Consider the following 11380-nt stretch of genomic DNA (forward strand, 5'->3'; position numbering starts at 1 on the left):
AACACTGAGTATCGACTTAATTTACAATGTTATGACATGAAACATAATTTTTTTTTTTACAGAATAGTATTACGAGGACGATTATATTACTGGCAATCAGTAAGGTTTTACACAGTACACAATATGGATCATCGTCAGAGTTGGTTTTGCTACTCACTATTTTGTATTTTATATGGCACCCTGAATTAGTTTCTTATTTTCCCTCCTTATTTGGTGAAGTTCCATGGGAAACCAGAGAAAATACGTCCAATCTGACAAGAGGTTTAATCGACTACATTAATATTATTCACATAGTTGAAAGTTCGATGATTTATTAGTAACCACTCTTTTACACGTCGGTGTTCTTTTTGATTTAGTATCTGGAAAATAGTTATTAACGCTATAGCAACTGTTATTGGGAAATCGTTACTTAATAAAATCGTATCTTTTTACTTATTTATTGAATTATAAACTACGCAGTTTCTTTTTTTTTTTTTTTTTTTTTTTTTTTTTTTTTTTTTTTTTTTTTTTTTTTACTGTAGCTACATTATTATGTTGTGAAAGCCAACATAGGATTCTTTTTATTAGTTACATTTTGGGATGCATCGCAATTTACTTTATTACTTTATATGTTGCTTTATTTTGCTAAAGAAATAATTTGTCAATAGCAGGTACTTTGCTTTGTCACACACATAATTAGAAAGCTATTTTTATTATTACATACGAATACTCTACTGTCTGCATTTCTTAACACATTCGTTTGCCTGTAGTTCCTTGTCCGTATTTATCTGTTAATTGACCATCTCCCTTAAGCAAGATTACACGTTTTTCAAACACTTCTTACGAGACGTGAGGGAATTATTCATCAATTTTCCACCTTTTCACCATATTTCCCACCCTACTGATTTCGTTACTCCTATTTCTGTCCATTACCCCTAATACATTTATTTCGAAGCTTCTTTCTCCCTCCTAACGCTGTGACCGAGCGGTTCTAGGAGCTTCAGTCTGGAACCGCGCCACCGCTACGGTCGCAGGTTCGAATCCTGCCTCAGGCATGGATGTGTGTGATGTCCTTAGGTTGGGTAGGTTTATGTAGTTCTAAGTTCTGGGGGGACTGATGACCTCAGATTTTAAGTCCCCTAGTTCTCAGAACCTTCTCCCATATGTCCATTGGAGAGCACATGACGACCTACGTGGTAGTGACCAATTCTCCATCTTCCTGTCACTGCCCTGGAGTTTGGCCCATGGACGCCTGCCCAGATTGGCTTTAAACGAGGCAGACTGGGAAGCCTTTACCTCTGCTGTCACCGTTAAATCTCCCCCCATAGTAATATCAATGTGGATTGAGCAGGTAACTACAACGATCGTTTCTTCGGCAGAAAACGCGACATCTCGTTCTTTAGGGTGCCCCAGGCGAGAGACAGTCCCTTGATGGTCACCGGAAGTCGCTGAGGAAATTAAGGAGCGTCAGCGAACTCTTCAGCGGTAGAAGCGGCACCCTTCCCTAGCCTTTAAAAGGCTCCGTGCCCGCGTTCGCCAGCATATCAAACGACGGGAGCAGGAGTGTTGGGAGAGATACGTGGCTCCGTTTTATTGACCTTTCCCAATTCGAGACAACTTTATTCCCAACTGAAAATTATTAATTGATGCAGAGTTTATTATTTCAGAAGTTTTCAGCTTCAATTACTTCACTTAACGCAAAGTATTCCGTATAGTAGAGCTACTAATCCAATTTATTATTGATTTACTTGAGCCATTATTTTTCTGTCATAGGAGCTCAAAAGTCAGCCACCGTACTTTGACAGAATTTACTATTGTAAACTATCTTTCATATTCTCTCGTTAGTCGTTATTTGTGTATACTCAATTTTCGAGATAATTCTTGCTCACTAGGACGTCATTACAAACTAGTAGCATATTTACAACATGAATACGTATATTCCTTTCTTACTATAATAGGACGGAAGAAGAGAATGACACTAAAAATGTATATAAATTTTCACCCAGTTAGGACCAACAGGACGCAAAACTGTTTATCTCCCAGAGAGTGGCAGTCTCGCTACAGAAACTAGCTGCTGTCGTTTCTGAATCACTTCAAATCTACAATTCTTCGTATACCATGTTCTTTCTTACTTTTCTGGTATCCCAAACGGTATGAGTGTGCATTAGGGATGCCCATTATCCTCAATTGTACTTGATCAACATTCATAAACTTCTTTATTTCTGCTGAAATTTTCTTAGATTTATCTATAGTTTTGAGTTACACTAGATTAGCAGTGCTATAACTAGCGGTAGAAGCTTTCGCGTCGTGCCTTCTTTTTCTATCCAACAGTCTTTTACATACGTTTGTCCTATCCTGTGCCTTCTTACCGTCCATAGAGCTCTGAGACATGACTGGAAAATAAACCACGCTTGAAAGCATGTTGCGGAATTCCTGATTAACCATTAGTTCACAAGGAGCAAAGCCTTTGGCATTATGCATAAGATTGTTGATGATTTCTGCGAAGTTTTTGATATGAACGGCCCAAGTCGAATGCTTCCGGACACAGTAAGTCCTATACAGTTCTGTTTAGGTCACAAATAACCCGCTCGCTCACATTTATCTGTGAAAAATACGCTGAGAGCATTATCTATGGCGAATTCCGGACTTTTCTACACACACTTTAAAAGTTTCTGATACACATTGGGGCTATTATCCGATAAGGCTCCCCAACCTTTACAAAACAGATATTTTCGAGCTTGTCTACCAGCAATTTGGCATTAGTTCTCTTCGTCGGATATATTTCGACATACATCACCGCAAAAACATGGGAACATCGTCGTTTTGATGTCGGGAGAGGGTGAAAATGATCGGCTGCACGTAATTTCAGAGGTTCACATATCATCCTGAACTGCTCTGTTTACTGAATGTACCTTCTGACAAGCTACTCTACGATGCATGTTATCGAAAAAGACTTTCTCGCTTAATTTAGCAATGCATTTGTCGGCCAAATATTGGCCATATCGTAGGTGTATGTAATCTATCAGCATATCGACATGTGTTGAAGGAAGAAATAGTTTCCATTTTGGCGAATCTAATTTTGTTCTTCGGAATAAAATTAATTAATGTAGGCAAAAGTACTGCGCTATTTTAGGATAATCGGGGACTCCTAAATAGCTTTTGACTAACCTCAGCTGATAATCTTCATTCTCCTCCCTTTTTATGTTTTAGCATACTTTCTTCAATGCAGTATCCCACTTGAGCTAACGCAATTTCTGATTCCTGCGTAACCTTGATAGCCCATCTGCTACCACATTGCTCCCTTGTACGTATTTAATCTCAAGATTGAACTCCTGAAGGTACAAAGCCCACCTGGTTTGTCTTGGATGTGTCAGTTTGAAAGTTTTTAATAAAGTAAGTGCCGTTTGATCACTACAGATGAACACCATGTGCCGTAAAAATAATGCGCAAACTTTTCTGCAGCAAACACGATGGCGAGTGCGTCTAATTTCGAAATTCCGTAACTGCGCTCACCAGGTTTCAGTGAACGACTCGCAAACACGACTGTTTTATGCACCTCTTGGTCGCCTTCTCTTTCCATCTGAAACACCTCTACCGCAATATTATGACCACTCGCGTCAACTGACTTGCAAAAGGGATTCGGAAAATCTGGATGATGCAAAAGCGGACTACTCATCAAACAGTTTCTTAATTCTTCAAACGCGATGTCATTCTTTAGTCCAAACCCAAACGCTGCTATTCTTGAAATGGGGTAAACAAGGTGCATGAAACAAGTGATCTGTAACAAAACGGCGGTAGATTCCGAACAATCCGAACGTTGACATCAGCTGATTTTCATTACTGATCGCTTAAAACTTTTCAGTGCCAGAGATTTTTGATCAGAAATGAAGTTCTGCTGCTAATTTCAGGACCCAAGAATTTTGATTGGTCTCTTCCATTTTTTCCATAGCTTCTAGTACACTGTCTCGTAGATTGATACGTTCTTTCCACGTGGGAGTTGCTAACAGTATAACATATACATGAATAGTCTCCTCATATAACAACTCCTACCCCAATACGTGATCTGTTATTCTTAGAAAGGCACACATGAAAATACTTAATAGAAATGCGATTACTTTATATCGGTACGACACTCCTTCATATAAAAAGGCTGTATATTTACGTGATTCTTTCACCAGAGGCAAATTGCAGTATCGACAAGTTATGTCCATAGATGTAAGATACCTACGCATGCCCAGGCTTTACATTCCTGCGGCATTCATATCCTTTAACTTCACCAGGCGTATTCGAAAATACATTATGATGAGTGCTTAATACTTTCCTTAAATTTGCTCTCTGTTTATCAGGAATTTTGTTTGTTGACTGTACCTTTTGCTTCTGTCCCTTCTAGGATATAGTCCCTTTCCGCATTAGCATCATGCACACTATTACCGAATTCAATATCTTCCTCAATCATCCCTTACTCCTCATTACTCTAACAGGCAGGTTCCATGCTTTTATAGGACTGCCTACATAGTTTCTATGAAAGATTCTTTAATTACCTGAGAATCAGTCAACGTTAACACTAACTGTTTCTGATCATAGTCCGTTCTTTCCTGATAATTTGTTTAGATAACTGTGCCTATTAATATCTCAACACTTAAACCGAACATGATTAAACAAGGATGATCTATTATTATGTCACCTATATCAAATGAAATCAAAGCTTCGTGCTCTACTGATCCACAATGTTTTCCAGTAGCACCTATTATTCTTAAACCACTTACTTTCACGACAATTAAATCTCTCTTATTTGGAATAGAATCAAAGAATTCTTGGGATAAACCAGTTCCTTCACTAGCGGTATCAAGAGGAGAACTCACTGTTACTCTTGAGATTTAGATTTTTAATAGGGTGAATTGTTCTTGTCTGAACAGGTTACTCACAAACATCTTCTAATAAATCTTTTTCAATTTGCTTCCAGCAAAAGTAGTTTTGTTCAGTTGCAAGTACATTCACACTTAGATTCACGGCGTCATTAGTCTCTGCATTCTAGCTGCTTTTCCAACCTGTTCACCGATTTTAAATAAAAGCACTTGATGACTCCCTCTACTTTCGTTTGCTGCACTCCAGCTAAACTACTCTCAACCCTGAGCAATTGCGTCTCTGCACAACATTGCTATCTATAACACTGTTGTCGGATTTTATTGTTTGTGGCAAGTCAATACAGCTACTAGGTTTCTTGACCTCATTATTATTGATAACCAGATCATCCATCAACTCCTCCTCTTCAAAACTCTGTAAAAAAGAATCTATTTCTTCTACCGAAACTTTAGCCTTCATGTTGCTATCATTGCCGAAGATGGAAGCCTATACCTTATCTTCGTCCTTGTCAGGTTCAAACACATTAATTTCTTTTTCCCTGTTATCTACAACAATTCCTTTCTTCTCCTTGACTCACTTTTCTAAAGTGTCCATATTGCTGTTATCTATATAATGAGAGTGGTTTAGCACATCACTGGTATTGTCTGTTCCTTTTTCATCATCCCAGTTATCTGTTTGCGTGTGTTGACTGACTGTGTTACTGTTCCCTCCTGGTGAGCTACAGTTTCATCATGGATGGGAACTAGTTTCCCAAACGCAGCCTGTTTTCTTCATTCGATAAATATCAGATAGGGTAATATAAGGCTCTCTGTCTACTCTCAAAGGTGCATTATTTACATTTCTACTTTAGTCATAATAGTTACTGAAAAGCAAGGTGGCCGTCTAGCCAATCTTTCTGAACCACGGCCTCGAACATGATAATTAGATCTTGTATAGTGTACCTCCATACTTCTAACATTCACGTTCACACAGTCATTATTTCTCTTGGTTACGTGATTGTTATAATGACTGTTATTATTTTGCACCTGCTCCTCAGCAGCAGCTACTCTTTCTAATCGCTCCAAGAGTTCAGTGAACCTATCCATATTATCTCTAGGTGTGAAAATGATTCTTTTCTGCCAGAATCAAGGCAGCTTACCTTCTAGCACCATGATAATCATTTCAGATGTCACATTTTCTGTCAAATGCGACAGTGTTCAAACCCACTTACTAGCGAAATCTTTTACTGACTCATGACCTGAACCAAACTTATTAACACTCTAAACCTACCTCAAGACATTGATTTCTGTGTTGTGTTACCAGTACTGATTAAGAAACGAAGTTTTAAATTCAGAATGACTTTTTCTTATTATTACGTAAGATGACCATCGCGGAGCATCTGCTGACAGATGACTTCTTATGAAAGCGATTTTCTCCCGCTCTGACCATGCGTTAGGCAAAACATCCTCAAAATCATTCCAAACCTCTAGTGGGTTTTAATCAAAACGTAAAGCTGATGACATCCGATAAAAGCGGCGTCAACAGGAGCAACGTGCTGTACAGTAGCATCACAAGAACTAGCAGAGATTGTTCTATTTTTTATGTTAGTGATACTAGTATTTAATTCTTCTGCTTTTAATTCTACTGCTTCCATTCTGTCAGAAAATCTTATATCAACATCCTCATATAATTTCACAGAATCAGATTTTACTGTCTTAATATCTCCCTTCCATTAGTTGACCTCCGACTTTGAAATCTTTGCGAACTTCGGTTAACTTAGTTTTTGAGAGTACTAAGCAATTTATTTAGCAATTGCCCCACCTTGACGTGGAGATTGTGGTGGTTAGCATGAATTTTATAACTTCAAATATTTAGTTTTGAGGTCATTTCATCCTTCAGTCCTTAATTACTAGACTCAATCTTACTACTTCACTGTTTACTACTGTGTTTGTGCAATATCTAAACAACTAGCTTCTAATACTATTTTTTTCCTTTTCTCTCGATATTAATTCGTATGAATGATTTCTTTTCCTAATTAGTAATAAGAAATTTATACAGTGCCGCAGAAGATGGCAATGATAGGCTTTTAATTTTATCTTTGTAACAGAAGAGCAATGTCTGGAGAATATTTAGTTTTTTTAACAAGTTTTGTTTCCTTCAGATTCTCTTGAGAGTACTTATGTTTTAGATTTAACACAAAAGCGATGTGTAATTTTTACTCACGACCGACAATGTGTGTTATAAATGCTATGTGTATATAAAAATGCAATAAATATACATTTTAAAAATTATCATAGCCGCAAGAATATTTTTATTTATTACGCCAATATTCGTTCACAAGACTGAGTTTTGCCTGCAGTCATATGAAAAGGCAGTAATCTCTTCCATCCTACAAGACACCTTGAAATATATATGAGCGCATCATCAAGATTTAGTGTATGGACTGTCTGATAGGCAACCACAGAAATTTAGAGGTAAATTAGTGATTTCGGCCTAACTTAACAGTGACTTCTATTAAATGCCTATATGTGTTGTAATTGAACAATTGACTTTTTGTTAAGCACGAAGTCTGCTGCAAAATCAGTCATTCTAGAAACCTACGTCGATAGAGTAAGAGATATTAGTCTGGATACATTATTCATTTCTGCGCCTTCAGTATTTGTACTTTGCAGTATATTTTTCTTACGCTGCGATGAAGACCGTTAATGGAAAAATTTTAGTTTCAACAAAAGTCCATGCTTTGCTTCCAGTACAGCAAATGGTAATTATTTCTCATTAGGTAAATTTCATGCCAGTCGCTGTGTTAGCTGTTGGGTTACCTCCCAGCATGGCTATTCCTAAATCTACCAATAGACTAACACAACTGGCGATCGATTTTCTAGGAATAAGTCATAGCTGAATCGAATTCCAGCGTCTTGACTGCCCGCGACCTGCCTACGCCCACGGTCTCCAGAGTGTTCCATCTACACCCGACACTATGCACGGCGCTCCTGCTACACAGTTATTTCCTGCGCTATAATATAACCAATACATATTTCATGTGTGCAGCAAATGGTTCTTAACTTAGAACAAAGTATTGCTAAGTAGACAGCAATAGCCATTAAATTTTACTTGAACTGTCAAGCGCTTAGGCCTTTATTCTTTTGTGGTGTTGCCTTTGGTATTAAATCTACGGAAGTTAACTTTGCGATTAGAACCGCTCTTCATACATTGGTATTATTGTGAGTTACTTAATTCATAATTATATCCAGACAGTGCTTAGCGAATTAATGATTTTACCACTAGCATACAGATTGCAGTATGGTGCCTATTCCATAAGATCCAGTTACAACTGAACATGGCACATATAATGCCCACACAAATTTATGCCATGCATAATAACCTACTCTCACAGAATGGCCGAAATTTCCACCAAGGACGACATGAGTGTAACAGACAATGCATTTGCAGCCAGTCACATGGCAACAATAAATTTTCCACACGTGTGCAATCTCTTTCTTAAGAATTATCACTACAGATGTGATGTGCTATTCCTTTCGACACATCTAAATTAAACACTTAACCAGTTTGTAGCTGCCATACACTTTTTTTTATTACAAACACACCCTCTTAATGAAATTAACAGTAACAACGAATATAATAAACCGCACCTGCCCTACAGAACCACCAGCAGGACTCAGATTAAAACCTCAATCCATTTAAGTCCAATATACACAGATCCTGTAAAATTTACTCAACCAGTTTTCGCTAGTTAAAACAATGTTTATAAAAGCACCCTTAATCAAATTTAACTGACATAACTGAATCACGCAAACCTTTTAAACATGCTTTATGACTCACATAGAAACTATATGTACCTGGTATCTGTACAGATATATTTGGTGATATAGCAGCGCTTGTAGAATGAGGTTATAATTAAATCTAGACGTGTCACTGCTTACAGGCGTAGATAAATATCAACCGGGACAGTTGAAAATGTGTGCCCGGCTGGGACACGAACCCGGCATCCGCCACGAACAAATTCAATGAACAATGTAGAACAAAATGAGATTTAAAAAAAGATAGAGCGTCTGCTACGTAAGCTAGAGGACCCTAGTTCGAGTCCCGGTCGGGGAATACATTGTTCAACTGTCCCCTTTGATATTTATCAATGCCAGTAAGAACAAACAAATAAAATAACGACATAGAAAAAAGAAATAGGGAAAATTATTTCGGCCCGTTCTCGAACAGCAGGCACAGACTTACGCACTAGTTGGTATGACCTATAGCTACGCATTAAGCACGGATTCATGTCTATTTGTTGAGCGTAGCTGGCACTCCCTTAAATGCCGTCAACGTATCAGGCGGCCAGACCAAATACAGTGACAAGTAACTGAAGTAATCATGTGTTTTCAGTGCACTCGGGTATTCAATTAACATGAACAGAACACACCAAGGAACAATTAGACGACTCCAGTTCATTCACTTTGAGTAACACGTAACAGACGCGAAGGAAATCTGTTCTTTAAATCTCAAGGAAATCCCAATCACCGTCGGCAGCGGATCTGCTTTCCAACGGCTAAACACGCCGCAGCAGCTGCCCACGCTCCTCCGTCTTACCGAATAGGCCACTCGCCACGCTACATATATCCACAGTGCCACACGTCATTGTCTCTGACACAACTGATACCCAAACGCCAGCCCCAGCAGAGCGCTCTTGCCGCAGTTAAATAGCTGTCTGGTGACCTCCAGTTTTCTGATAGGCAGCACCCAGTTTCCCACACGCGGCCTAATGTGTTCGATACAAAATACGGCTCTCCGTCTTATCTCAACGGCGTATTATTTACATTTCTGCTTTAGTTATAATAATTATTGCGAAAGCAAGGCGGCTGTCCAGTGCCTCTTCCTCTACCACGACAATCAGATCTCCTATTCTGAACCTCCATACGTCTAACAGTCACGTTCCCACTGTGATTACTTCTGTTGTTTACGTGATTGTAAGAACGACTATTATTGTTGTATTCCATTTGCTCCTCAGCAGCAACTTATTTTTCTACTCGCTCCAAACATTCAGTGAACCGGTCCTCATTATCTCTACGTGCCGAAATTATTCTTTTCTGCCAGTACCAAGGCGGCTTACCCTAGTTTCCAGTGTGAAAGTCCTTATTCTTCTTATGCTCACTGAAAAAAACGTTTGTAGTCTCTACCTACTCAGCTGCACAAGGTTAAAATGGCTCTGAACTATGGGACTTAACATCTGAGGTCATCAGTCCCCTAAAACTTTACTTTATGTTTTTCTAAAATCGACTTTAGTTTTATGACTATCGTTAAACATTAAAATATAAAGATAGGGATACTGATTTTGAAGGAGAGGAAGAACCTAAACCTGAGGTGGCTATTCGAACAGTACTCGACGTCCATCTCCAGAGCAACAGCAACAGTCTAGTCAAAGTGAGTACGATCTATCTACAAGCAAACCGTCGAAATCGATTGTAATAGAAGATATTGATTGAAGGCTGTGGCGGACGTGGCTTCAATTTCTGTAGCAAACTAGTGAGACACTATAAGCCCATTAAAAATAAATCTAATTACTGATTAACTGTAAATTGTGCATCTAGTGAAAGGCAGCAGCAGATGGTTTGAAACAAAACAGGCTGTCCCAGTTGCAAGCTCTAAAAGAGCATGTGGTATCACAATTTGATAGAGAGAGGTCGTGTGGATCTACAGTTCACTGCTGGCATCTGCAGATGTGGGCACTAGAAGCGTCTGAAATGGTTGACTTGGACAACTTCAAAGCTTCGAATTCCTTTATCGACAGTCTTAAAGCTGAGAATATCGTTTTATCTAAGCATTTTGCTATATTTGTCACACAGAAAGCCACAGAAGACGATAACAGTACACGGTAGATGGCACAACAGTTTGTGGAAGAAGTGAACGTGTTGATGACAGAGCAGAATGTGGAGAAGAAAATGTTTGGAACAGTGACCAGAGATAATTCAAGTACGAAATATCTTCACCATCAACACTGTCCCACAGAGGATAGAAAACTACAGCTGATGGGTTGTAGTCTCTACATACCTCTACCCACAGATACACAATTGATGTCACTTAATCAGTGACAGATTGTACAGTAGTAAAGTAGTACATCTGTTTTCGGGAGGCAAAAGACAGTATTGCCCCAAATATCACACAGGAATTTGAAACAACTTGCCCACGAAACATTCATGCGGAGGCAAGCAAAAGTAGAACAATGACGAAAGAACAACTTCAGTCCTTGGCTTACACGCAGCAAGTGAAAAGAACGTGTTGCTGCGTAATTGATGGTGAGGGTGTACGCAACGTACTCGTCTAGGTCCAAGTTTTCCAAGCAAAGATGTTATGCTGAAGATATTCCACTAATATCCACAAAACATTAGCATCTCTTGGTGGTTACGTGTTTCGCCCATATCAACTCTACATCAGAGGGCTTGCTTATTATGTAAGACTACAATGTTCCAAAACATAAGCGAAGATTCACATAATTTTGTCATTATACACTTCGCTCTGTGATATTCAATCAAGTCTCTGCAACAGAGTTTAT

The sequence above is a fragment of the Schistocerca americana genome, chromosome 2 (genome assembly GCF_021461395.2).
Source record: "Schistocerca americana isolate TAMUIC-IGC-003095 chromosome 2, iqSchAmer2.1, whole genome shotgun sequence".
Taxonomy (NCBI): domain Eukaryota; kingdom Metazoa; phylum Arthropoda; class Insecta; order Orthoptera; family Acrididae; genus Schistocerca; species Schistocerca americana.